We start from the raw sequence: 22,999 nt of genomic DNA, 5'->3' as shown, positions 1-22,999 counted from the left end.
GAAAGTCGGTGAAGTGGTGGTCAGCGAAGAAGGATGTGGCAGGTAACAGCGGGATATAGATAAGTTGCAGAGCTGGGAAGAAAGGTGGCAATTGGAGTTCAATGTAGCTAAGTGTGAAGTCATTCACTTTGGTAGGAGTAATAAGAAGATGGATTACTGGGCTAATGGTAGGCTACTTGGTAGTGTGGATGAGCAGAGGGATCTTGGCGTCCATGTACACAGATCTCTGAAAGTTGCCACCCAGGTAAATAGTGCTGTGAAGAAGGCATAATGCGTACTTGGCTTTATTGGTAGAGGAATTGAGTTCCGGAGTCCTGAGGTCATGTTGCAGTTGTATAAGACTCTGGTGTGGCCTTATCTGGAGTATTGTGTACAGTTTTGGTCGTCATACTATAGGAAGGATGTGGAGCCACTGGAACAGGTGCAGAGGAGTTTTCCCAGGATGTTGCCTGGCATGGTAGGAAGATCGTATGAGGAAAGGCTGAGGCACTTGGGGCTGTTGTCATTGGAGAAAATAAGCTTTAGGGGAGATTTGATAGAGGTGTACAAGATGACTGGGGTTTAGATAGGGTTGACAGTGAGAACCTTTTTCCGCGTTTGGAGTCAGCTGTTACTAAGGAACATAGCTTTAAATTAAGGGGAGTTTGGTATAGGACAGATGTTAGGGGTAGATTCTTTACTCAGCGGGTTGTGAGTTCATGGAATGCCCTGCCAGTATCAGTGGTGGACTCTCCCTCTTTATGGTCATTCAAGCGGGCATTGGATAAGCATATGGAGGTTATTGGGCTCGTGTAGGTTAGGGAGGCTTCGGTCGGCGCAACATCGAGGGCCGAAGGGCCTGTACTGCACTGTACCTTTCGATGTTCTATGTTCTATGTTCTATCCTGTCCTTCAGGATTCCCTCCAACAACTTGCCTACCACCGACGTCAGGCTCACTGGCCTATAGTTCCCTGGCTTGTCCGTTGCACCCTTTTTAAACACCACATTTGCCAAACTCCAGTCTTCTGGCACCTCTCCTGTGACTATCAACGGTACGAATGTCTCAGCAAGAAGTCTAGCAATTACCTCTCTAGCTTCCCACAGAATTCTAGGGTACACCTTTTCAGGTCCAGGTGACTTATCCACCTTTACCCGTTTCAAGACATCCAGCACTTCCTCCTCTGTATATGGACATTTTTCAACGTGTAACCATCTATTTCTCTACATTCTATATCTTCGATATCCATTTCCACATTAAATACTGATGCAAAATACTCGTTTAGTATCTCCCCCTTTTTCTGCGGATCCACACAACGGCCGCCTTGCTGATCTTTGAGGGGCCCTATTCTCTCCCGAGTTATGATTTTGTCATTAATGTATTTGTGAAAACTCTTTGGATTCTACTTAATTCAACCTGCGAAAGCTATTTCATGTGCCCTTTTTGCCCTCTTGATTTCCCTCTCAAGTATACTACTACTGCCTTTATACTCTTCTAAGGATTCGCTCAATCAATCCTGTCTATACCTGACATATGCTTCCTTCTTTTATTTACCAAACCCTTGAGTCTTTCAGCATTCCAGATACCTACCAGCCTTTCCTTTCATTCTAAGTGGAATATACTTTCTCTGGATTATTGTCATCTCATTTCTGAAGGCTTCCCATTTTCTAGCCGTCCGTTTACCTGTGAACATCTGCCCCCAATCAGATCTTGAAAGTTCTTGACAAATTCCGTCATAATTGGCCTTTCTCCAATTTAGAACTTCAACTTTTAGATCTGGTCTACCCTTTTCCATCATTATTTTGAATCTAATAGAATTATGTTAGCTATCCCCAAAGTGCACCTCCACTGACATCTCAGTCACCTGCCCTGCCTTATTTCGCCACAGTGGGTCAAGTTTTGTACCTTTTCCAGTAGGTTTATCCACATACTGAATCAGAAGATTTTCTTGTACACACTTAACAAATTCCTCTCCATCTAGACTCTTAACGCTATGGCAGACCAGGTCTATGTTTGGAAACTTAAAATCTCCTCCCATAATCACCCTACTTTCTTACAGATAGCTGAGGCCTCCTTACAAGTTTGTTTCTCAAATTCCCTCTATTAGGGGGTCTATAATACAATCCAATTAAGGTGATCATCCCGTTCCTTTTTCTCAGTTCTTCCTAAGTAACTTCCCTGGATGTATTTCCAGAAATATCCTCCCTCGATACAGCTATAATACTATCCCTAATCACTCTGCCTCCTCTCCTACCTCCCTTTCTATCTTTCCTATAACATTTGTATCCTGAAATATTTCGCTGCCAGTCCTGCCCATCCCTGAGCCATGTTTCTGTAATTGCTATGATATCCCAGTCCAAGCCAGTATTGTAAAGAAAGAATATAAGAGCTTCTTTCGAAACATAGAGGACAAACGAGAGGCATCTGATCGCTAGAGATTGACACAGGAGAGATAGTAATGTGGAACAAGGAAATGGCTAAGGAGCTGAAAAATTACTTCGTGTCAGTCTTCACGGTTGAAAACACGAGTAATATCCCAAACATTGAAAAGACTTAGTGGACAGACCCGAGTAAGGTGGGCATCACCGAGGAAAAGGTGCTGGGAAAACTGAATGGCCTGAAGGTAAGTAAATCACCTGGACCAGATGGACTCCACTCCAGATTTATAAAGCAGATAGCTGATGAGACGGGGGAGGCGTTGGTGGTGATCTTTCAGGAAACCCTGGAATCAGGAATATTCCCAGAGGACTGGAAAATCACTAACGTGATACCCCTGTTTAAAATTAAAGCAAAAAACGGAAAACTACTGACTGACTAATTTAAACTTGGCTGTGGGTAAGATCCTGGAATCCATTGTGAAGGATGAGATTTCTGAATACTTGGATGTGGATGGTAAATTCGGACAAAGTTAGCTGGTTTCGTCAAGGGGTAGTCATTACTGGAAAATCTGCTAGAAATCCTTGAGGACATAACGGGCAGCTTAGAACAAGGATAGCCAATGGATTTCATCCACCTGGACTTCCAGAAGATTTTGACAATGTGTTGGCAGGAGGCTACTGAGTAAGGCAAGGGCCCATGGTGTTAGAGACAAGGTGCTAGCATGGATAGAAGTTCGGCTGTCTGGCAGGAAGCAAAGAGTGTCGATAGAAGTGTCCTTCTCAGGATGACAGCCAGTGAGAAGTGGTGTTCCATAAGGGTCAGTGTTGGGACCGCAACTTTTCACTTTATTCAATAACGATCCAGATGAAGGATCTGAAGGCATTCTATCTCCATTTGTAGATGAAACAAAGATAGGTATAGGGACAGGTAACGTCAAAGAGGCAGGGAGGATCATGAAGGCTTTGATTAGGTTAGGATAATGGGCAAAGAAGTGGCAGATGGAGTACAAGTGGGAAATTGTGGGAACATGCACTTTGTTAGGAAGAATACAAACATCGGCTACCGAGAAAATTCAGATGTCTGAAGTGCAAAGGGACTTGGGAGTTCTACTCCAGGATTCTCTCAATGTAAACTTGCAGGCTGAGACAGTAGTGAGGAAGGCAAATGCAGTGATGGAATTTATTTGGAAAGGATTTGAATAGAAAAGCAGGGACGTACTTCTGTGGCTCTCTAAGGCTCTTGTCAGACCATATTTGGAGTATTGTGCGCTGTTCTGAGCCCCATATCTCAGGAAGGATGTGCTGACCTTGGAATGGATTCACAGGAGGTACATGGGAATGGTCCCAGAAACGAAAAGCTTAACATATGAGAAAGTTTGAGGACTCTGGGTACGTTCTTGATGGAGTTCAGAGGGATGTGGAGGGATCTAATTGAAACATACAGAACACTAAATGGCTTGGACAGTGCTGATGGTGAGAAAACTTCCATTGGTAGGATACTCCAGGACCCAAGGATACAACATCAGAGTAACGGGAAATCCTTTTAGAACGGAGGTAAGGAGAAACGTCTTCATCCAGAGAGTGGAGAATCTATGGAATTCATTTTCACAGAAGGCAGTGGAGGTCAGGTCATTGTGTATATTTAAGATAGAGATAGTTAGCTTCTTGAGTATCAAAGGGACCAAGAGTTACAGGGAGAAAGCAGGAGAATGGTGTTGAGAAATGTTTCAGCCATAATTAAATAGTGAAATCAGAATCGATAGGCTAAATGGCCTAATTTCTGTTTCTAAATCTGATGATCTTATGGCCGTAAGCCACAGTCTATTCCACCCGCTCTCTCACTTTATCCCTCCTGAGAGCAAAATGTGAGCGTAAAAAATGCCTGATTTATCTTTCCCAAACTTGGAGGATTCCTGTTGAGGATTCATGGGAATCGCTCCCCTGCTTGAAGGAAAGATAATTCTGCCAAATCCAACTGTTCAGGAAGAAGTCTCATACCAGCAGCTTGTTTAAGTAGAATAAGGTCGCAGACAGAGTATCAGTTGGGGCACATTATCTCTCTTCCACTTGAAATGAGTTCAACTACTATGAAACTCTGGAAACCTTTTCCTATTCGTTTTCCTCTTCAGACATGTGTGATTGTATATGTGTCTGTACGTGTGTGACTCTGTCTCATATTTTTTGAGAGAATGACCTAGGTTACACTTCCAACCTGCTGTAACCAGTGGAGACGTGGGGCTGGAAAAGGACACAGTGATCCTCCAACATTGGTCGGAGCAGAAATGAGAAATTCGCATGGGTTGTTCAAATGGGAATTCTCTTCCCCAGAGGTTTCAGTCCAAGGTGGCAGCTCAACTCTTCCAGCGTAATTAGACATGGTCCATAAATGTTGGCCTATCAACAACACCCACATTCCATGAACAAATCTCAAATGATAAACTGCAGCAGAACTAATTGGATGGGACCAAGACTGATAGATAAATGCCTGTTGCCTTCCAGAATTGTGCTGCCTGTGCACTTTGGCTTTGTGCAGTTCCCTAGTATTGTGCCTGGGTGTTTGCATTTATTCAAATTTGTGTTTTGCAACATTTGACAGACATCTGAATGGAGGAAAATTGTGGACAGATTGAAAAGTGGTGCGCAGACCACACTCAGATCAGCCATGATCTTACTGTCTGGTCGAGCAATGACAAAGTGTCTAATGACCCACTGCTGCTCCTCAGTTCTCTGTTCCTATGTTCCATTCAGTCCTTAAAACCATTTGTATAGGAGCAGATGGAGACCACTTGCTCCAAACACCTGGTCCGCAGTATTACAGGATATCATTCAGTCCCTCAACACTGTGTGGTTTGCTGTGGGTTGGAAAATGTGATGGGAAATCCAAGCTATGTAAGAAAGTGATCTCCCACCTTTTTAAATAGTGTCTCCTCTCTGCAAATGGTGTTTCAGTTGTTGGTCATGTTGTAGTCCCAGATGCACAGTGAATATCTGGCCCATATCTCTCCCAGAGATGGCTCACAAAATTCTTTCCTCTCACTGTCCTCAACATTCAATAACAACACTGTCAGGAAAATTACATCCATTCACTTTCCAAAGACAGAATATGAGAACATAAAAATAGGAATATGTAATTTGGATGCTCACGCCATTGTATGCTATCATGGCCAACCTACTGTTGGCATTAACTCTTCTTTCATGCGCAATTCGTCATGCCCCTCAGCTCTCTGACAGGTCAAAAATCCACCTTCCTCCTCTTTAAATACTTGTAGTGATATCGCTACCCTAACTTTCTAGACCAGAGAATTCCTGACATTCACTCCCCTCTTTGAGAATAAAACATTCTCCACACAGACACCATCACGTATTAACATTTTAAAAAGTGCGTTACTGACCTACTCATGTATGAGGGATGACCGTGATATCAAAGCAGGATTTGACTGAAGATTTTATCCTCAGAGGCACTTAAATACTCAGAATCATGCATCCCGAGTAAAAATAATAATACAAGCCATGGAATTTATCATCTTCTTAGTGTCTGCGTAGAACATAACGGGTGATTGTCCAACACCATCAAGTTTCAGTGCAATGACCTCTTATTCTCTGACAGTGCTACAGATTAACCCTGACTCACTCCTCTTCTGCCATCAGCCCAGGGATTAGGCTTGTGAAATTCCTTTACATGGCCTCTATTGCAAAGAGATAATTCCTTTGAAATGAGAAACAAATCTGTCCATAATACCCCAAATACTGCCTCAACTACACTCTCAGTGATGATCACAATAATTCCTTTCCCTCACTTACTGGTATCCGTATATTTATTCTGACATAAAAACCCATTCCTTCTCTATGCACTGCCACTGTTGCGGAATTTAAAAGTTCCTTACATCTGCATGTCAGCACCAGTAAAACCAGAACCAGATGTGCCCGTGGAGATGAACATCACTCTTGGGCATAGACTCAGTCGGAAAGATTGCACTTGAAATAGTGAATGGTCACCTACCTGAATGGAAATGAAGTGTAGGAAGAAGGAAAACAGGCAGAGGAAGGGAGCTAACTTTACTTTTGTTCGTCTCTCACGGGATATGTGCAGCCATGGTCAGGCCAGCATGTTAAGCTGAGCTTGAACTGCGTGACTGGTTCAGCTGTTCCACAGGACAGTCAAGAGTAAAACACATTGCTTTGGGTTTGCCCAGACAAGACTGGGGAAGGATAACGCATTGTCCCAGCGGTGTCCTCACTTCCTCCTCGAAGATTTTAACCTACTGCGAATCCTCTTGCAAGGATGCCTTCCTTGAAGAAGCTCTCTTCCTCCCTCTACAAGCAGAGAACACCTCTGGGACACCCGGACCAACCGACCCATCCACCCCGTGCTTAAAACTTAAACTCCCCCTCCCACTCCACCAAGGACATGCAGGTCCTTGGACTCCTCCATCGCCAGACCATAGCAACACGACGGCTGGAGGAAGAGCGCCTCATCTTCCGCCTAGGAACCCTCCAACCACAAGGGATGACCTTAGATTTCTTAGTTTCCTCATTTCCCCTTCCCCCACGTTGTCTCAGTCAAATCCCTCGAACTCAGCACCGCCTTCCTAATCTGCAATCTTCTTCCTGACCTCTCCGCCTCCACCCCCACTCCAGCCTATCACCCTCACCTTGACCTCCTTCCAACTATTGCATTTCCAACGTCCCTCCCCCAAGTCCCTCCTCCCTACCTTTTATCTTAGCCTGCTGGACACACTTTCCTCATTCCTGAAGAAGGGGTCATGCCCGAAACGTCCATTCTCCTGCTCCTTGGATGCTGCCTGACCTGCTGCGCTTTTACAGCAACACATTTTCAGCTCTGATCTCCAGCATCTGCAGTCATCACTTTCTCCTGGAAGCAATTCAGTCCAACCTGGCTTAATGAACAGATAGAATGAATTACCAGGAACGCCAACTCAGCGAGGATTGGATAGTAATCAGCTTGAATAACCACCAGTACATCATAGATCCACGCAACTAATGAGATCCAAGGCCGAGAAAGCCAGTAAAGACGCCCAGGATAAACTCCTGTCCATTGTTGGATCATTTCAGTCTAATATTCTCAGATTCTGATCCATTGTTGGAACATTCCAGTTTAACGTTCTCAGATTGTGATCTCTCCTCCCCCTCTCTCTGGGTCTGCTGATGCCTGTTAATGCTGTCGCTGATGTTAACACTGATACTATGGGATCACACGTTGAACCGAATCCCTAATTAATAGAAGAACAAAGCTCTCCAGTGACACATTTAGGATGCACGGAGACTGACATCAATCACAGTCGTTGAACAAATACCTCCCCTTAACCCATTCCAATTCAATAATTTTTATTAATATTCAAAATTATGATTAAACTTTACACATTCTGGATGGGATATGTGGGGGTGACTGAGGGAACAAATGTTGGGTCTGGTCGATCAATCATGTGTAACCATTCAATCTGTCTTGGATATGGGAGCAGTTATCAGAATATAAGCATGCTTCTCTGTTTATAAATTGAAACATGCGCTCTGTATCTACTGATCATGCACTGCAATATCAGGAAGACATTGAGAGAACTTTTATCGTTCATAATTTGAGAAGAAAATATCCCTAAGACTACGTGCAGTTATAAAAGACAACGACATGATTTAGTTAACCGGAAATTGTACCTAAGAGGTAATGGGGGACTGCAGATTTTGGATAATTCAGTGTAGATAAAGGATGTCGGTGGAAAACGCACAATAAGCCAGGCAACATCCGCGATGCAAGAGAGTCGACGTTTCAGACAAGACCTTTCTTCAGGACTGGGGAGGGAGAAGAGAAAATGGGTGATGGGGTGAGGCTGGGGGAAAGATAAGTGATAAGTGAGTGAAGGTAGGAGGTAGAAGGTAGTGATAGATCGGTCGGGAGTGTGGAGCAGATGGTGGGGAGCAGTTGGTGGGAAGGAAGATGGACATTAGGTCTCCTCGAGAGGGGAGATTTAAGTCCAGGAGATGGATCTGGGGTCTGGGTTGGCCAGGGGAGATTTGTAGATCAGTGAATCCAATGTTCATGCCGTGTGTTTGTTAGCTTCCGAGGCAGAAGATGAGGTGTTACTGGTAACATCCTGGTACTCTCTTCTCAACCATCTCGAGCTTAGCAATCTCCTTCCTATAACAGAACTGCACACAGTACTTCAGAAGAGGCTTTATCAATGACCAGCACAATCTCAGCATGACTTCCCAACTTCTAACCTTAAAGGTCTGAGCAATGAAGTAACCTTAAACACCCTGCGCCTCAAACGTCAAAGAATTATACCTGCGCCGCTGGGTCCCTTTTTTCTATATAACGACCAAAGCCCAGCATTTATTGTGTAAGCCATCCCCTTGTTTGTTTTACCAAAATGTAATACCTTACATATACCAATGTTAACCCCATCTGCCACACCTCAGCCCAGTGAATGATATTACTGCCCCGTCATACTTCCCCTTCAGATTAAAACGACACTCCCCTCTCCAGAAGGCCTACAGACACCAGTCTTGAGTTTCTCAAAGAGCCAGAGCTTGGTTTGACTTGTGCAGGCAGAAGGAGGAGTTGGTAAGCAAAAGCTGGAAAGGAAACAGTTGCCTTGTATAAATGAACGATTTTCGGAAGAGGGAAGTCACATGTTAGAGATTTGAAATAGTGACCGGTGCTTTGGGACCAGAAATGTGCTCCTTCCTCATCTCTGGTGTTCAGTATTGATATCTACTCGAGATCCATCATAGTGCAGAATGTGTTGCAGGATTTCTTTCCCTGATATAGCAGACTACGAATAACAGCCATTTAAAACAGTAATGATAGCCAAGCAATTAAAGAGCTTCATCGATTATCTCAATGGCACAGCAAAAGCACTCAACATCCTATAGTTAATGCTAATAACTTGTACTTTTTTTCAATGAGAAATGTCCCCTGTATAATTTGGTAAGGTTAACTAAAATTTAATAAATCCATACACTGAAAATACGACCCAAATTCTGAGCATGGCAGAGGCCTTGTTTAATTGATGGTGCTCACGTTTCTGAGGCAGAACTCTGGATTCGATTCCAGTCCATGAATGTCTGGTAGTGTCCCTATCTCTGTAGAAGATGGTATGTATTCATGTCCTGTGGAGGTGTGTCACAGCATGTTACAACAGGCTGACGAACAAAACACAGGAGCATCATGTTGAAGCTTCAGCGGGTAATGCTGAATGATGGTAGTCTCCCTGTCACTGGGACGAAAATTCCAGTTTCAAAGCCCACAGGGCTGTTTCATAATATGTCTGAACAAGTTGATTAAACTCTTTTTGAAATCGTGTCTTGATGGAGAGGGAAGAGGTACGACAACTGAATTTGAGAATTGAGACTGCGGATGACTGAAAGCACAGCCATTCGTGTTGATTGGAGTCACATTTGCACTTTCTAGAAGTTTATAATTTGATAAAGGTCATTGAGTGTTGAAGGGGCACCAGAGGTAGTGTCAGGAAAAACAGAGTAGAGATCATTACACATTCTGTGTTTGGAAAGCTGTGACTAGTGGAATTCTTCAGAGATCTGCGTGATGACATCAACAAATTACAATCCATACCAATGAATTGGATGAAAGAGATGGAGCTCAGTTTGCTCATGCATCAGGATAGTCATTCAATAAGTTGTCAAATGGAGACTGAGCATCTGCAATGGAATATAGACAGGGGAGGGCAGAGCATCTGCAATGGGACAGAGACAGGGGAATGCAGAGCGTCTGCAATAGGGTAGAAACAGGGGAAAGGCAGAGCATCTGCAATGGGATACAGACGGGGGAGGTCAGATCATCTGCAGTAGGATAGAGACAGGGGAGTGCAGAGCATCTGCAATAGGATACAGACAGTGGAGGGTAGGGTATCTGAAATGGAATACAGACAGGGCGAGGGCATAGCATCTGCAATGGGATGCAAACGGGGGAGAGTAGGGCATCTGCAATGGGATACAGACAGAGGGAGAGCAGAGAGTCTGCAATGGGATACAAATGGGGGAGAGGAGAGCGTTTGCTTTAGGATACAGAGATTGGAGGGAATAGCGTCTGCAATGGGATACAGACGGGGGGGAGGTCCGAGCAGCAAGCGATGGCATATAGACTGTTTTGGGGAAAAAACAAAACAGCAGAAAAGTATTTAAATGCAAAGAGAATGCAGAACTCAGTGCTACCGAGTGATTTGAGTGTTCTGGCACATGACTCAAATTTCTCTGAAGATGCAGCAAATGATTTGGAAGGTAAACAGAATGATTCTATTTCGTGCAAGGTGTGTTGGGTATGAACTTAGCGATGTTTTCTGCATCAGTGCAGGGCATTGCTGAGATCACATCTGATGTATTATGTGTAGTTATAATTGCCTGAAAAGAAAACACAAAATTGCTTTCGAAACGTTTCGAAGTTTTTTTTTCTCTTTACTCATTCTTGGAGTGAAGGCATTACGTTATGAAGAACAAACAGTTCAGCCTGAGAATGAGGGATGTTTAATTGACCATATAAGATCTTGAGAAGAGTATAGTTGGTGAATACCGGATGGATGTTTCTTCTTGTGTGGGAGAATAAAACTGGGGAAATAATTTCAGAATAAGGCAATTTGAAAGGAAAGGTCATTGGACTGAAAAATTGAACTCTGATTTCTCCTCATACATGCTCCAAGACTGGCTGAGCTTTTCCAGTAATTTCTGAATTTGTTTAAGAATAAAGATATTCATTTTAACACATATTGTGGAGACATGAAACGCTATTTTTACATTATGCAGGCACATATTAACAGATCTTCAAAACAAGTAGGGCCATTTGTTGTGAATGAATTGATTCTGTGTCCGACAACAGCAATAATGCACTGACCTGGAGTCGAGAATGTGATGGTGTCATATAGTTCGGACAATGTTCAAGGAGAGCTCACATGGTCCAGCTTGGGATCTGATAACATGATTGATTTAACTCAGAGATGGAAAATCTAGTCTATCTGTGAAGGAACTGTCTATTTCCCCCTTTCTGTTTCCCTGTCGCTCATCACAGCAACGTATGGGAGTGAAAAATAAACAGTCGCCTTTCACTCTCATGCAGGATTCCTGATGATGATTCATTGGAATCTCCCCACTGCCTGAAGCAAAGCAATTCATCCAAATCCAACTGTTTCAGGAAGAAATCCCATTGTCAGTAGGTTGTTCGGGCAGAATAACTTCAGAAGTAATTATTCCGACTCGATAGTGAGAGTGACAGACAAGATATTCTGTGTCTGCAAATGGGAATCCAGGGTGGTGTTTAGCCTCCTATGTGCCAGGTTCCAGGATGTCACAGAGCGGCTGTAGAACCTTCTCCCCGGGGTGGGGGAGCAGGCAGAAGTCATTGTGTACATTAGTACAAATGACACAGGTAGAAATAGTGATGAGGTCCTGCAGAGCTAAAAGAAAGGGAAAAAGACAGGTCCACGACAGAGGTAATATCGAGTTTACTTCCAGTGCTCCGTGCTAGTGAGGATGAGAACAGGAGGATATGGCAGATGAATGTGTGGTTAAAGAATTGGTGCAGGGGGCAGAAATTTATATTTTTGGATCACTAGGATCTTTTGTGGGACAGAGGTGATCTGTTCGGGAAGGACGGGTTGTACCTGAACTGGAAGGGGACCAATATCCTGGCAGGCAGGTTTGCGAGTGCTGCAAGGGAGGGTTTCAACGAATTTGGCTGGGGTTGGGGAGGGGTAGAATCCTCAACAGCAGGAAGGCAAGTGTGCGGCTAGAAAGAGATAGAGTAATCAGAAACAGTAAAGTGAAGAGACAGGTTAGGCTGGAACACGACAGGCCGTAAGGAATGTCTGTTGGATTAAATTGCAACTGTTCCAGTGCAAGATGGCTGACAGATAAGGCCGAGGAATTCAGGGTGTGAATAGCTATATGGCACTGGAATAACATAGCCATTACAGAAACATGGCTAATGGAGGGACAGAACTGGCAACTAAATGGACCAGGGTACAGGTGCTTTATGCGGGACAGAGATGGTGGAAGGAGGGGACGGGGAGTTACATTTTTGATTGAGGCGAGTATCACAGCAGTAATCAGAGATAAAATAATTGATGTATCATCCAATAAGTATTTGTGGGTGTAGATAAGAAAGAAGAAGTGAATGGTGATATTATTTTGGTTGTTCTATCGGCTCCCATATAGGAAACCGAGAATTAGAGGAACAAGAATATGCAAAGAGATGAGGAGGCTTGCAGGCTCATTAGGATTGCCATAGTAGGAGATTTAGTTTTCCTAACATAGACTGGGAATGACATAGAATTAAAGACTGAGATTGCCTATATCTATTAAGTGTGTTCAGAAAAGTACCCTCAAGCAGTAAGTAGAGGGTGCAACTCGGGAAGGGACGAGACTTGACCTACTCTAAGAACTAGGGCAGGACAGGTGACTGAGATGACAGTGGGGTAGCACTCTGGGACCAGTGATCATAGGTGTATTAATTTTAATATAGTAATGGAGAAGGACAAAACTGGTCCACATGTTTAAGTTCTAAATTGGGGAAAGGCGAATTGTGACGGAATTAGACAGGAGCTTGTAGGGGTTGGTTGGATGAGCTTGTTTGCAGGCGAAAGGTCTTCTGGCAAATGGGAGGCATTTAAAAGTGAAATGTCTACTTTTCAACGTCTATATGTTCCTGTGAGGGTAAAAGGCACGGTTGGGAGGAATAGGGAACCCTGGATGTTAGGAGATATTGAGACTTTGACCAGCCAAAAGGAGGCATGGCTCAGGTCCATGCAGTTGGGATCAAGGGAATCTGTGACGGTGTGCAGGGGACACAGTAGTTTACTGAAGATGGAAATCAGGAGGGCGAAAAGGGGGCACAAGGTAGCCTTGGCTGAGAAGATTAGGGTGAATCCAAAGAGGTTCTTTAAGTATATTAAAGTAAAAGTAATAACTAAATGAGAATATAACCCCTCAATGTCCAAAGTGGACATGCATGTCTAGAACTGTAGGAGATTTGCGAGATTCTCAATGAATATACCTCCTCTCTGTGTACCGTGGAGGAATACAAGAAGACTTAGGTGCTTAACAAATGTCGTGATGTTATCTTGGAGTGAGTCAATATCACAGGAGAGGACGTGTTGGCTGTATTAGAATGTATGAAGGTGGATAAATCTCCTCATCCTTAACAGTTGCTTCCAAGAACACGACAAGAGGCGACAGAAGAAACTACAGGGACCCTGGTTAATAGTTTTGCATCATCGTTAGCCACAGGTTAGGTTCCAAAGTATTGGAGGATAGCAAATGTTGTGCCATTATTCAAGAAGGGAAGCAAAGAAAAATCTGGGAACTATAGGCCAGGAAATCTAACATATGTGGTACGTAGGTTACTTGAGAAGACTCTGAGGGATAAGATATATATGAATTTCGAAAGAGAGCGTTTGATTAGAGACAGTTTTATTTTCCAGATTCTCTACAGTATTGAACCAGGCCATTTGGCCCAACAAGACCAACCCTCCAAACAGTAACACACCCAGTCCCATTTCCCTAGCCTATATTTACCCCTGACGAATGCACATATCCCTATGGGTAACTTAGCAGACCAATTCACCTAACCTGTGCATCTTTGGATTGTGGGAGGAAAATGGAGCACCCGGAGGAAACCCACACAAACACATGGACAATGTGCACACGCCACACAGAGAGCCTCCCGAAGCTGGATTCAAGCCCGGATCCATGGCACTATGAGGCCTCCATCTTGCCCCTGGTGCACCCCTCAACTTTGTAACAGATGCGCTCTCCAGGTTGATATCCCTTGGGAGGGGCGTCATACAATTATAGGGGGAGACTTTAACCCGACATCTGGATCCCAATGTGGATAGCATGTTTCAGGTTCTCGAGAATATTTCCCTGCAATCCAGGCAGCTGGTGGATGTAAACAGGGAATTGTGCCTGGTGGATGTGTGGAGATGGTTCACTCTAAGGGTTGGTACTTCACCTTCTTATCTAAGCCACATAAGTGCCAAACTAGGATTGACATGTTTTTGCCCGATTGGTCTTTTTGAAGTTAGTGTTGTTTTGTAGAATTGGGAACATAGCAATTTCTGATCATGTGGCCGTTTACATGGAGGTTAAGGATGGCGGCGACGGGACAGGCTCACACCACTGGTGAATGGATACTTTCCTCCTGAACGATAGCTAGATTATTGAATATTTTTAATGGGATTTATTTTTTTTGTACATGAATTTGGACTGCCAGTAATCCGACCGTGCTGTGGGAGACTGCCAAGGCATATGGAAGGGGTTTGATTATTTCTTACTCGGCGACTCGGAAGCGGTAGAATGGGGCAGCTGAGACAGCATATTTTGAAGACCGTCTGTAACTAAGTTGCAGGAGATTACCATGCTCCGGGCTGCTCTGAACGCTGCCTTCATCCAGACAGCAAAGAGAGTGACTTCATTTGCGAAACAGAGGTTATTTGATTATGGTGATAATCTGGGTAGATATCTGGCATACTTGGCCAGAAAGAAGAGTGTCCCCAGTCTATCACATTCATTCGTGAGTGTTCTGTTACTATCACCTGCGATCCCAGAAAGATTAATGCAGCATTCAGGAAGTTGTTTTCTGGGTTGTTCCAGTTAGAGGGCTGTGAGGATAGATTGGCGACGATGGAGCACTTTGTTTGGACCCTGGAACTCCCAGGTGTAACTTCAGAGCAGGCTCTCGTTTGAATGCCCCTCTGACAATCCAAGCGATACAGGGGGCGGTGAGGCAGCTCCAGAGTGGTAAAGAACCAGGCCCAGATGGATTTTAGAGTTAGATTTAAAAGGAGTTCATAGACCTGCTGGCTGGGCCAATGTTGGATATGTACAATTATTCTCACAGTCAGGATTGCCTCCCATCCTCTCTGAGAGAAAGAAATATTTATCTTATTCTCCACTTCATGTAGGCCTATATCCTTATTAAACGTGGACTATAATATTTTGGTGAAAATGCTGACGTTGAAGGTGGAGAATATCTTGGCCTTTATTGTGAAATAATACCAGACAATTTTTATTAGTGGTTACAGGTCGTCTAATAATATTAGGAGAGTGCTAACATGGTTCAGGTGTGCCAGCAAGGGTCGATTCCAGGCTTGGTAGTGGATGCAGAGAAAGCAGTTGACTGAGTGGAGTGGCTGTACCTCTTTTATGTCCTGGAAAGGTTTGGCGTTGCAGGGGTCTTTGTCAGGAAGGTGGCAGTGTTATATAGGGAACCTAAAGCAGCGGATTTCACTTATGGTGTAAGGTCTGAGAATTTTACCAGTGGCTGAGGCAGCCTTCAACGGTGTCCCGTTATACTGTTACTATTTACACTGGAGATTGACCGTTGGGAGAGGCCGTCAGGAGTGACCACAATATAATTGGCCTGGAGGCAGGATCAGGATGGCATAGGATCACCCTTTACACAGATTAAGCTCTTCTCTTTCTAACTAGCTCGATGATATCTATGCCCCATTTAATACAAGTGATTAATTTATTTGGATCTTTCTCGGGATATAAAATCAATGTTATGAAATCAGAGGCCATGCCTGTCTCGCATCTTCTTAGAGTTCCTATACGGAGGTTTACAGACGGCTTTGATCTTTTATTTGGCATCACGTGCGGCCTCTAATGGAGTTGACCCTATTTCAGCTTCTGTGGGTCTGAGGGATGTGGATGGATTTTACACACTTTAAGAAATACCAATTGAGTTCCCTCCTAGCCTATTTGGCTGATTGGGCTTGCCAAGACCCGCGGTCAATGTGGTTGGACATCGACGTCTCCCAGGCAAAATGTCCCCACATTAATCTGTTGTTCATGGACAAGATGATGACTGTTATGGACCATTGCAGAAATCCACTGTCCTTAACACAGTTAAAGCATGGAGAATGATGCAATAAAGTGAGGGAAATCTTCAAAAAAAACTTATCCTTTTACTCCCATTGTAGGATTGTTGGATGCTGGCTTTTGGCTTTGGGAGTCCAGAGGAGATTCCTGTTTGGGAGACTTGTTTAACGGGGAGGGCATGACGCCTTTCGAGCAGCTGAGCCAGAAATATGAGCTATCGAGGAGATTAGGGATTTATATAGAGAAAAGGACAACATTAATGGTTAGTCCCCATAAGTCGAATATGGAGGTGAGAGTTCTTCAGTCCACGGGCACTCTCTCGTTCAGTACTTTCTAGCATTCAATAGGAGGTAATGTCTCAAAGGACATCGAACAGCTGTGTGGATTTTGAGTTCAGCAACTAGGGGTGGATATCTTCACCAGAGGAGTGGGAAAATATTTGGAAGAATGTCTGGAAGATTTCGATTTGCAATAGGACACAAGCTATGCAACTGAAGGTACTCTACAGGGTTTATTTGACAACAGAGTGGCTTGTTAAAATTAAGACAGGAGCGTCCCCAATGTGCCCAAATGTAAAACAGATGTTGGTACTCTTACTCATTGCTTGTGGCCACGCCACAAACATCGTAGATTTTGGGGTGCTATAGCGAGTGTTTTGGAAGGGGTCTTGGGAACCGAGGTCAAGATAGATCTGATTTCCCACCTCTTGGGTTCGCCGAATCACCCGTCTTTGGGAATAGATTGTTTAGTATCCTTTCATTTTGTGTGAGGAAGAACATTGTGATGAGGTGGGTGCCGGAAAATCCCCCAGGATTCTCGGAGTGCTGTAGGTTAGTTATGGAGCACATCCCCCTGGACTTCCTTACAATTATCTTGCACCAGAAAATTGAACCTTTTGATCGGATGGAGCAGCCCTTTTTGAACCATGTAGGCGCGGACTTATTAGCTATTTTGTTCAGGGCATTTTTGTAACCATAAGCATCGGGTCTGGTGTCCTAGATGCCCCATGGGAGGAAACATTCTCAACAAACACGGCTTCACAATGCCAACCCAGTACTCTGCACAGACAGTGCAGACCACACCAGCCCATGGGGCGCTGTGCAGTGTATAACAGTGAATTGTTCTGTAAAGCTGGAGCAGTTACCCTCCCAGCATGTAGAGTTGTGTACCTCACCCCAGTGCATTGTTCAGTAACATTGTGTTAGATCACTTCCCAGCGTGGGGAAACTTGCAGCCCATGCTGGAAGTGACAGCTCCCATCCATTTACAGCTTCATATTTCCATTGCGCCAAGTGATGTAGAACAACTAGTCAAAAGGAAGGAGGACGTTTACTTAAGGTTGAGGAGGCAAGGATCAGACAGGAATCGAGAGGGTTACAGGTTAGCCAGGAAGGAACTGAAGAATGAATTCAGGAAAGCAAGAAGCAGGCATGAAAATTCCTTGGTGGGTAGGATTAAGGTAAAAGTGAAGAGGTTCTACACGTCAGCAACAAGTGGACGGCCAGAATGAGGGTAGGCCTTATCACAGATTGTGCAGGGAATTTGCCTCATGAGTTGGAAGCGGTAGGAAATATCCTTAATGAATGCATTGCTTCAGTATTCACTACTGAGAGGGGTTTTGAAGTTTATGGGGAGAACGTGAAACAGGTTGATATGCTAGAACAGGAGGATGTGATGACAAATTTGAGAAACACAAGGATAGATAATTCTCCTTGACCAAACAGAATATACGCAAGGATGCTACAGGAAATGAGAGAAGAGATTGCTGCACATTTGGCAATGATCTTTGCATCCTCACTGTCCACTGGAGTCAGGCCAGATGAAAAGAGGTTGGCAAATGTTATTCCCTTGTTTAAGCAATGGAATAGGGATAATCTTGGGAATTATAGGCCAATCAGTCTTATGACAGTGGAGGGCAAAGTATTGTGGAGGATTCTGAGAGACATGATTTATGATTACGTGAAACAAAACATCGTTTGATTGAGATAGTCAGGATGACTTTGTAAGGGGCCGGCCATGCCTCCCGAATCTTTTTGAACTGTTTGAGGATATGACAAAACACATTTATGAAGGTAGTTCAATGGATGTGGTGTATATGGATTTTCGCAAGACTTTTGATAAATTTACCCACAGTAGGCCCATTCAGTAAGTAAGGAGGCTCGGGATGCAGGGAAATCTGGTTGTCATGATTCACAATTCCTGGCCCATAGAAGATAGTGGGGGGAAGTAGATCGAAGCATTCAGTCTGGAGCTCTGTGATCAGTGGTGTCCCGCAGTATCAGTTTTAGGACCTCTGCTCTTTGCGATTTTTATTCATGGTTTGGATGAAGAAGTGGAAGTGTGGGTTAGTACGTTTTCCAAAACACAAAGATTAGTGGGGTTCCGGATAATTTTGAGGTATGTTGTAGGTTGCAATGGAACATTGACAGGATTCAGAACTGATCAAGTTAATCCTGGAACAGTGTGAAGTCATTCACTTTGGAAGGTCGAATTATAATGTAGAATATTGGGATAAAGGCAGTATACTTGGCAGTGTGGAAGAACAGAGGGATCTTGGGCTCCATGTCCAGATATCCCTCACAATTGCTACCCAGTTTGATGGCAAATCGGCAAAAGGGAGGACTGCAGATGCTGCAGAAAAATCGACATTTCAAGCAGGAGCTCTTCATCATCTGATAAAGAGCTCCTGTCCGAAACATCAATTTTCCCGCTCTTCGGATGCTGCCTGATCTGCCGTGCTTCTCCAACTCCACCCTAATCCGGACCCAGGTTGATATGGTTGTTAAGAAACTAAATATTGTGTTGGCTTTCACAAGCTAGGGAACTGAGTTTCAGAGTTGTGAGGTTGTGCTACAGCTCTATAAAGCATGGATTAAACCACTTTCATTAAGTTGAAGGTGTGTGTAGTACCTTTTAAGAGAGAGTGAATGTTGTTCTCCACTGAGAGCTTGCAAGCACTTGTTGTATGACTACCTAGCAGTTCCAGAGTATACTGGAAAAAATAAAACATGCAATGTTTGACTGTGAAACAGATACCTTGAGTTGTGGTTGCTGTTTTGACAACAATTCGAATTTAACCAATCAGTTTAAATTATGCCCCAGGATACTAAAGTCCATCGATTTTGAATTTATTGTTTTGCCAACATCTAACCAAAGAGACGATCTAATATTGAGGGGCATAATAGAAACAGGCAGCTCGCGCGTTAGGCTGAGAGTAACTGCCATCTAGCGAGAAACTGCCATGCAAAACTCTCTCTGTCAAAGATGCTGTTTCTGTATGAAATATCCTTGCACTAAAATTCAGAAGACAACCCAGGAAGATCTTCAATTGAAAGCAGGACAACACTGGAGATAACAGATGCTGGGTGGTTTTGAAATTTACTCGATGCAATTTTAATATGGGCCTTTATTGTTGGAACATGATGTTGTTATAAAGTTAGAGGCAGATACCAATCAGTTCAGAGAAAGAGGCGTTTAGAGTTGTGAATAGTTGTTCAATGTTCCTTTTAGAGTTAAGGAATAAATTGATATTATTTATCCTTAAAGAGTGAAATTTGGGATTTGTCACTCGTACTTTAACAGCTTACGAGGCGACTTGAGCTTTTCTGGCTGTTTGGTTTAATTAGCGGAAGGGTTCATCGCCATGATGTAACACTACACGTGGAAAATTGTGTTTAGTTCTGGTTGCTTTGTCATAGAAAAGGTGCGGAAGCTATAGAGATGGTGCAGAGGATTTCCTGCAGTGAAATAGAAATATTGACACACAGCACACAGAGCAAGTGAAATATTGAGAATGTCACCACACGAAAAAAGTAAATACTGGCAGATTCTCCATGTCTGTATAAACATCAGTGTGTCAGTGTGTGTATAGTATGTATGTATTGATTACAGTGTATCTGTGTGTGCATGTGCATCAGTGTATCAGTATGTGTCGCTATATGTCTGTATTAGTATCTGTGTGACTGCATCAATTTCTCTGTGTGTGTGCGTGTGTGTGTATCTGTATTCATTACTGTGTGTCTTTCCGTGTCTTTATTCGTCTCTGTGTGTACCTGAGTGTCTCTGTTTGTATCTGTGTGCATAGCGGATATGTCAGTCTCTGTGGTGTTTAAAGTGAAGCAATGCCCATTCGGTTAGCCTTCACTCTCTACTACGTCGACGATATTCCTGGTGAAGTGCTTCGTCCCAAAACATTGATTTTCCTGCTCCTCGGAAGCTGCCTGACCTGGGTGCTTTTCCAGCACCACACTCTGGATTCTGATCTCCAGCATCTGCAGACCTCACTTTCTCACATCAGAGTTTCAGTCTGGGAGGGAGACAGCTCACAGCACCATCCAAACTGACAGCACCGTCACCACACACACACGCAATCACACATATAGGCAGGTATAGGGAGGATCGTAATTGCACTGAGGACCCTAAGAACGGAGAATGTTCATGTCGAGTAATGCCTGCGTTCCTACTACAACGTGGAAGTGATTTGTCTTTGAAGATTATTCACACAGTGTACACAAAAAAGAGCATTTCGTCTGCAACTGCATCCAATCAATGTCGAACGAAACATTTGTAAGGTGATATAATGCGTTTATTGCACATCCTTTAACTTGAAAACTTTTGTAATGCGCTCTTACAAATTATAAGTGGGAAAGGTTTGAAAAGTCCTGAACCTGACTCAGTTATGATGGTAATATCTCTCGAACAATATTATTAGGTAACAGACGAAACTGCTCTATGCTTAAAAAGAGTTATTTGAAAACCCAAGCAGCCGTCCAATCTGAGAGATTCACTGAATTTGATGTCCCCTGAGAGAAAAAAATATCTGACATTGTTCAGGGGAGGCCAGCAGAGGGTCGCATTGTATGGCTCTATACTTCACGTTGACAGACAGTCGAGATGGAGGAAGGGGGAGGGTGTTGGTATCAGTTTCAGCGGATTTACCCTAAAAGCTACAAAGACCACGTTTAACAGAGATGCAGACAGAGATACGCAAAAACATACATAGACACATTGAACACACAACACATATAGATACAGGTACAAACACTTACACACTAACACTTGCAAACTCCTGCACACAGAAAAAGTAGTTTACTAACGATACGTTTTTCATTAACAAGGGAACCATTTGATCAGTTGGCGAAGGCAAAAGAATGCGACTGAGAAACATTTCACCAGTGATCAAACGGCACAGCAGATCCGATTGGCTAAACGGCTTAATTCTGCTCCAATTTGCTATAATCTGGAGTGATTCATTTTGGAAGATCTAATTCAAGTGCAGATTACAGGGTCAAAGGTAGCATTCTTGACCGTGTGGAGGAACAGACGGATCTTAGGATTCACGTCCGAGGATACCTCCAAGTTGCCATTCACGTTGATAGGGATGTTAAGAGGAGAATAGTGAGTTGGTTTTTCTTAACAGGGAGATTGAGTTTAAGAGCCGCGAGATTATGCTGTAGCTCTGGTTAAACCACACATGAAGTATTGTGTTGAGTACTGGTCGCCCCATTAGATTAAGAAATTGGAAGGTTTCCAGAGGGTGCAGACAGGATTTACAAGGATGTTGTCTGTGCAGGAGGGCATGTCTTATGGAGAATTTCTATGGGAACTAGGCTTTTCTCATTGGAGTGAAGAAGGATGAGAGCTCCATAATATAGGTGTGCAAGATGATGAAGCATGGATAGAGTGCACAGCTGGAGACTTTTAAGCGGGGTGGAAATGGCGGTCACACAGGAAGTATAATTTTAAAGTGACTGGAGGAAGGCTGAGGGGAGATGTCAGAGACAGTTTTTTGTTCTACAGATAGTGGTAGGTGCGTGAAATGCACAGCAAGCGGTGGTAGTAGAATCAGATACATTAGGGACATTGAAGCAACTCTTGGATAGACACATTGATGATAATAAAATGAAGGGTATGAATTTTAGTTTAGTCGTAGACTAGGATAAAAGATTGGCACAACATCGAAGGCTGAAGGACTGTGCTGTGCTGCACTTTCTATGTTCCAATTTCCTACACTCTTGTGAGCTTATGGTATCTGGAGTTCATCTAACCTCAGTTGAGGCTACATTTGGACAGTATTTGATTGTTGGTTGTTAAAGAAAATGTGGACAGTTTGAGTTTTGAATGGCCTATATCTGTTTCGAATTGTTGTGTCCCTGTGTCAAAAGAGTGGTGATTGGCTTGAGGGCGACCCATTTTAAGAATAAGGGCATTCCCATTTCTGACTGAGACAGGGATGTTCCTTTTTCTTTAGGGTTCTGTGATCTGTAGTGTTCCCACGCCCGAGCAGCAGTGAAGACTGGGTTACTAAAAAAACATTCAAAATTGGGTTTCCTAGATCATTGATGAACAAAAGAATCCACGTTTATTGGGAACAGACAGGAAAGGGAACTTTAGTTACAATCACATCAACAATGCACATTCTGAAAGGAGCAGCAGGCGCGAGGGGCTGAATGGCCACCTGCTGTTCCGAACCCATATCTTGTTCTCTCACTCAAACTCTCGATTCTGTTACAGAGGGAGATGAATATCCAATTCAGCCCGTCAGCAATGAGACACGAGGAGAACATTTTGCCCTTTAAGGATTTACAGAGGAAGATGATAAAGTCATTCAGCCACTTGAGTACATTACAAGTCACATGAGGCGGCCATCCAACCTTTCTGAGCTGCTATGCAGGAACAGGGAACCCTGGGTACCTATCAGGAAACAGACAGTAGGGATTGATGTTTGTTTTCAGTTAGGAAATCTTAACGTGGTGGAGTTCCTGAGAGATCAGTGCAAGATCAACAACTATTTCGAAA

Source organism: Chiloscyllium punctatum, chromosome 7, assembly GCF_047496795.1.
Source record: "Chiloscyllium punctatum isolate Juve2018m chromosome 7, sChiPun1.3, whole genome shotgun sequence".
NCBI classification, from domain to species: Eukaryota; Metazoa; Chordata; class Chondrichthyes; order Orectolobiformes; family Hemiscylliidae; genus Chiloscyllium; species Chiloscyllium punctatum.
Note: the sequence above shows the minus strand (reverse complement) of the source record.